The sequence below is a fragment of the Erythrolamprus reginae genome, chromosome Z (assembly GCF_031021105.1).
Source record: "Erythrolamprus reginae isolate rEryReg1 chromosome Z, rEryReg1.hap1, whole genome shotgun sequence".
Lineage (NCBI taxonomy): Eukaryota > Metazoa > Chordata > Lepidosauria > Squamata > Dipsadidae > Erythrolamprus > Erythrolamprus reginae.
In genome coordinates, this window is record NC_091963.1 from 85,245,007 (window position 1) to 85,251,897 (window position 6,891).

A 6,891-nucleotide genomic window follows, 5' to 3' on the forward strand; every position below is an offset into this window, starting at 1 on the left:
GAAGGCCTAGGCAGGGCTGAAGTTTCTACAGGGATTGGTTCCTATTCAATGATAGGTGATGACTCCAGCTCTTCAGATTAGTCCCTCATTTTTTCTTTTTGGTTACAATAATTTTATGCGCTAGTATGGACCGGAGGCCAGCCAACAGTAATTCTGCTTGGCTAAATGACCATGCTAAGGGTAATATGCTGACCCTGATAAGACGGAGTGGCTGTAGGTTTTGCCTCCCAGGGACAATTCCATCTGTCCATCCATTACCCGGGGGGAGTCATTGACCCCCTCAGAGAGGGTCTGCAACTTTGGCATCCTCCTCCTCCATTAGAGAACCATCTTTCAGCTGTGGCGAGGGGGGCGTTTGCCCAGGTTCGCCTGGTGTACCAGTTGCGGCCCTACCTGGACCGGGAGTCACTGCTCACTGTCACTCATGCCCTCATCACCTCGAGGTTTGACTACTGTAATGCTCTCTACATGAGGCTACCTTTGAAGAGTATTTGGAAACTTCAGATCATGCAGAATGCAGCTGCAAGAGCAATCATGGGCTTTCCCAGATATGCCCATGTCACACCAACACTCCGCAGTCGACATTGGTTGCCGATCAGTTTCCGGTCACAATTCAAAGTGTTGGTTATGACCAATAAAGCCCTTCATGGCATCAGACCAGAATATCTCTGGGACCACCTTCTACTGCATGAATCCCAGCGACCGGTTTGGTCCTACATGAAGGTCATGCACAATTTGACCTGGTCATGCAACTGGTCAGCCTAGGTTCACCATAAATGGCATCTGCAATCTGCGCCACTAGCCAGTCAGCCTCTTGTCTCCCCTGGTTTCGGCAAATTCTAGACCTATCCTCAGGGGGGTGAAGAATAAATGTAAGTCCTGTTTTATAACAGGGCCCCTAAAGTTCCCACCAACCCTATGGACAAAATTAGGGCCAGTATCAGGGGCAGCCTGGTGTCTGTAAGAGGACGCCTTCCAACAAGTCATTTAGGGACAGTTAAGCGAGATGGTCCTTTCAAGGAGCCAGTGGTCACTCCTTCCACTGGTCAAGTAGAGCTTCTCAAAGTTTTTTTTGTTTTTCCATGGACTCATATATCACAGTGGAAGTACATGGTGGGCCTCTTTCAGAGGTCTCAAGCACCTTCTGGCTTCATTACTGGGTCAATCCCTTTTCCCCTAGGTAATGAACTACCATTAACAAGGTATTATTGCCAGTAAAGGGACCACCATCACTAAGTGAGTCAATGCCACTAAGTGAATCAGTTGTGTTTTCAAGCCCTTCTGACTGCATGTCGGCTCGGATTCTCCTCCCAGAGCAGTGACACCCTTAGGTACCGATTCACTATTATCAAGGCATTATGTCATTTGGAGACCACCATCACTAAGCGAGTTACCGTCACTAAGTAAGACATTGTTAAGGGTTTAAAGTCCTTCGGGATTCATATCTGGATCAGACCCTCCTCCCAGAAGAGGGACACCCTTAGGTAATAATCCACTATCATGAATGGTTTCATTGTCATTAGGGGGACCACCATCACCTAATGAGTAACTGCCACTAAGCGAGACGGTTTAGGGGTTATTAAGCCAGTATAGTTTCATCTCTGGCCAAAAACTTCCTCCCGCAACAGGGACATCTTCAGATAATGACTCACCATCAGTAGGGTGTATTACCATTAAGGGAACCACTGTCATCAGGTGGATCACTGGCACTGAGTGAGGCATTTCAGGGGGTCAGGTGCTTATGCCTTCACTTATTGCTCAAACTCTCTTCCCTGTCCAGTGATGCCATCAGGATGGTTCACCATCATGAACCATGATTGCCACTAAGGAAATCACCATCACCAGGTGGGTCACCATCACTAAGTGCGGCATTTCAGGGAGTCAGGTCCTTCCACCTTCATTTGTTACCCAAATACCCTTCCTTGTTCATCGGCACTGCCAGAGAATGATTCACCATCATAAGGCGTGATTGCCACTAAGGGAATCACCATCACTTGGCAAGTCATTGGCACTAAGTAGGGCATCTCTGAGGTTCTGAGCCCTTCCGGCTCCATTCCTGTCAGATTCTCCTCTCTGAATCCCTAAGGGATTCACAGTCATTACTGGTGTGGCTGTCATCATTGTCACTAAGCAAATCACCATCACTAAATGGGACAGTTCTGATTTTGTATCAATTCTGGGCCAAATTTGGGCCACAAGGCTAGTAGACTTTGTAATCACAATCCCTCTGCTTCTATCATAAGGGTGATATCCCCTTGGTCCTGGCGGAGTGGGCCCTAAATTCAGTCACATTTCAGCAGTTGGTGTCCCGATTCAGTTGATCAATTCTGGACCTCCTTGTTACCCCAGAGAATGCATATCTTCCCAGATACATCACCAGGTACAGTATATGGCATGCAGAGGGAATTAATGCTATTCGTTGCACCAGGCTGTGAGGGCTGTTTTACACATCCCCTCTAATTCATCCTATCCCAAGGGTACTCAGGAAAGTGTTACAGGAGAGGGCCGAGGTCATCCTCCTGGTCCTCCACTGGGCCAGGAGAGCCTGGTCTGCAGGACATATCATCACACTGATGGATTCCACAAATGGAGCAGTCGCTTGCCTAGGAGTCAGGACAGCATCTAGATGCACGCTAGCTGGGTACTTGGGTACTATAATAAACATCATACAGTTTCTCCATCTTGATAAGGGTCTTGATAAGGTTTTATCCGCTAACACCATACCCCGACAATGGGCAGCTCTGTCCACTGTATTATAAGCCACCCCAAGTCTTTGGAGAAGGGCGGCATACACATCTAAATAATAATAATAATAATAATAATAATAATAATAATAATAATAATAATAATGATGATGATGATAACAACAACAATTATTATCATTATCATCACCATCATCATCATCATCATCATCATGCCAATTACAGGACTTCTTGGCTGAATACCCCCTCCCCTGGTTCATAAGTTCCTCAGGGGGGTCATCAGCCTGTGCCCACCGGTTGTGCACAGATTTTCAACATGGAATCTGTCCAAGATCTTGACTCACTGATTAGGGAACCCTTCGAGTCTTTGAGCTCTGCCTCCCTTCCCCACCTGACCTACAAGGTGGTCTTTCTTAGCTGCTGCAACTTTGGTCCATCAGATCTCCAAGCTGGCAGCACTCTCAGTGCAGAGTGACCTCTGTGACTTCTACTCTGACAGAGTTCTAGATTTTTTGAAAGGTAACTTTAAGTATCATTTTTATTTATTGCAGATGTCTCTATATGTGCTTTAGTCAGGCCCCACAAAGTTCTTTGGGGATTAAAGGCCAATGTTAATTTAGAATAATGTTTAATTTAGCAAGTCCACATTTTGTCCCAGAATTATTTAAAATACAGAGTCTGCTGGGTAGCAATGTTAACCACAGGCAAGGGGAAGCTCATTTTCTCTTCCTTTTGCCATTGAAGCTTCCAGACGCCCCCGGATTCCCTCTGCAACTTGCTCCTGGGCTTTTCTTGCCCCTGGCATTTCCTGATGCTGCCGTTGCCCCCTCTTACCCCACTGGTCGCTCTTTTTGCCTTTGCCTCTGCTGGCAGCTTTGGCCTCCTCTTCGCGGAGCTGCTTGCTGACGGCACAGGTGAGGTCCAGGGCAGGCTTCTTGCTACTCAGACTGCAGGCCAGCTCCAGGTGCCACTTCTTCTCCCCTTCCAGGTCCCCCAGCAGTGTCTGGAAGCGCCGCTTTTTCCTGCAGGCTGTGTTGGTCTGGATGACAGTGGGATCCTTAGGCAGGCGAGGCTGGAAGAGGCCCTGGGAGGCAGTGGAGACACGAGCTAGAGCAGCAACATGGCTCATCTCGGCCTGGTCTTCATGGCTCGTCGGGTAGAGGTCAGTGGCTGGGTGGCCCTGCTGGGTGTGCGCCAGATTCCTCAGGCAGTTGATCTCATTGCGCACCACCTGCTTACGCTTCTCGTGGCACCGCTTGGTGAACTGGTCCTCCATGGGGTCGGCCGAGTCAGGCACTTCCAAGAGCCAATCGTGGAGCCAACCCCAGCACCGCCTCCACTCCTGGCAAATCTATGCGGCTTCTCTGTCTGGGAGAAACCGCTCTGAGTCCTCCACAGCCCTCTTGCCCATCAGAAAGAGAAAGAGAAGGAGAAAGAGAGGAAGGAAAAGAGAAATGTGTGTGTGTGAGAGTGAGTGAGTGAGAGAGAGAGAGAGAGAGAGAGAGGCTGACTGCCTCTCCTTTGTAATGACACCCGAAGACAAGAGAGCAGCTGAGGGATGGGCGAACATGGGTTTCTTTCTTTATTTCTCGCCCCTCGTCATTTCAACTTTCTCGCTGTTCCGGCTTCAGTCCTGCCCCACTTTTCTCCACCCCCTTTCCCTGGCGAGGAGCGATGGAGGAAGGCATGCAGCAGGTGAAAAAAGAGTGGGGGGACAATGCCTGTTGTCTGCCAGCCTTCCTTCCCTGCGTGGTCTCTTTCCCCCCACACACACCACACACCTACACACAAACACACATGCACCCTCTCTCACACACAACTTTATCTCTCTCTCTCTCTCTCTTTCACACACACACACACACACACACTTTCACACACATATTTACATAACACTCTCTCACACACACACTCTCTCTCTCTCAGACACACACCACTTTGAAAGCCACCAGCTGGAACCCCCCCCCCCCGTGGGAAATCCATGCCTCCCTCTTTGTGCTCCAATGGTCCAGATTTCCTCCATCCATTTAAAGCCCTTCTCCTCCTCCCATCTCCCGCCTCCCTCCCAGCCTCTCGACCGGATGACAGCTCCCCGGCATTCACCTTCCTCCGCTGCCACCGGTGGCTGGCTCCTTCTCCTCTTCTCAGAAGATGACAGCCAGGCAGCGGTGTGGAGGCTGGGGAAATGGGGGGGATTTTCCTCTGCCTGCCGCCCCGCCAAAAAACTTTCAAAGAGGGTGGAAGCCCCAGCTCCCGGCCATCGCCTGTTTGATGGAGCCTGACACCTCCCCCCCCCAGTCTCCAGCTGTTGGCTGCAAAGACAGGAAGGCAGCTTTGAGGGCTGATTCCAAATCCAGGAGTTCCCCGCAGATTTCAGACACTTACACTTTTTGGCCTTCCCATAAGCAGCATAACTGCCCAGCGTAGTTGGAGGGCGAGAGATGTAACCGAGCTGGTGAAGATCGAGCTGGACAAAAATGTAAATGTTTGAAATCTGCGGGGAGCTCCTGGATTTGGGATTAGCCCTCAAAGCCGCCACCGCCAGCCCCAGATAACCTCAGCGGTGGTGGCTATGGTAAAAGAAGACAAAAGTGAACCGATCACGGGGAATGAATGGGGAGCCTCCAGTTCGATCCAGCTCGCAGAAGAAGGTGGAGATCGAGCTGGAGGCATCCCATTCATTCCCTGTGATCAGTTCACTTTTGCCTTCTTTTACTGTAGCCACCACTGCCTGAGGTTATCTGGGGCTGGCGGTGGCGGCTGTGAGGGCTAATCCCAAATCCAGGAGCTGCCCGCAGATTTCAGACACTTACACTTTTGTCCATCTCCATCTGGACAAAAGCTCGATCTGAGTCAGAGCCTTCCCCGCCTCCCGCTCCCGCCCACTGCCTGCTTGAAGCTGCCGGCTGGGATCCTGAATAGCCGGCCAGCAGAAACTGCCTCCTGAGTCCTCTTGCCCAGCCTCCGAAATGAGAGAGAACTAGGGCAGGGATTTTCGGCGACTCCCATCCATCACCCGTTTGATGGAGCCTCACACCTCCCCCCCAGCCTCTGCACCGCTGCCTGTCTGTCATCTTCTGAGAAGAGGAGGAGAAGGAACCTTAACTTCCTTATTTATTTAGTCCAATCTTGGCAACTTTTAAGACTTGTGGACTTCAACTCCCAGAATTCCTCAGCCAACTTTGCTGAGTCAGAGTATTTATTGAAAACAAATAGTTAAAGTCATAATAATGCTTTTCTTTTTTGTGTATTAGTAATATTTAATTTATATCTGATTACAATGTGTTGATGTACAGATTACTGTATTTTTCAGAGTATAAGAAGCACCTTTTTACCTCCCAAAAGAGGGTGAAAACATGGGTACATCTTATACATGGAATGTAGCCCCACTCAGCCACCCTCAAAGAGCAATTTACCTCCTTGCAGCAAACAGGAGCAGAGCTTGAAGCACAAGCCACTCATTATAATTATCTGCTTCCTGACATTCAGCCGATTGATTCAAGTTGCTGGTAAGCCCATGCTAAAATGAAAGTGAAACTAAAATTGCTGCAGAGAGAGGCAAAGACTGAAACTGGCTACCCCCCCTGCAAGTTATTGATTTACCTCCTGCAAGGAGGTAAATCAATAACTATAAATGCCTATAGAATGTTCAAATTATTAGATTTTTTAAAAAAGACTGCTTTATTATTGTTTTAGACAACTTAACAAAATGAAGAAGCTTTTAAAATAAATGCTTGCTCTGAACAGGTCCAATGCCATTGTATCTTCTTTTAAATAGCAGAGAATACTTCCAGAAAGCCACATTAATTTTAAAGATCTGTAAAAGTATAATCTGAAATGTCCTGTTTTAGTATTGAGTATTAGTATTAAGATAAGGCAGCTGAGTTAAACCCTGACTTAGTCACTTTTGGAGTAGTTTTATTTAAATAATTGGGAGGAGTACGTGTGATTACATTTAAGAAAACTTTCTGGGATTAATATACTGTTATAATGTACATTTCTCCAATTCTTTGCTATTTCTATGGGTCATGCACAGAAATATACAGCAAACAATTATATCATCTGTGCTGTTTGCTGTTTGGCAAATTGCTAAGAGGCAGAGGCCTATTTTCCTTGTTTTCTTCCCCCAAAATTAAGGTGCACCTTATACTCCGAAAAATACAGTAATTAAAAAAGAAATAGACAAATGTGC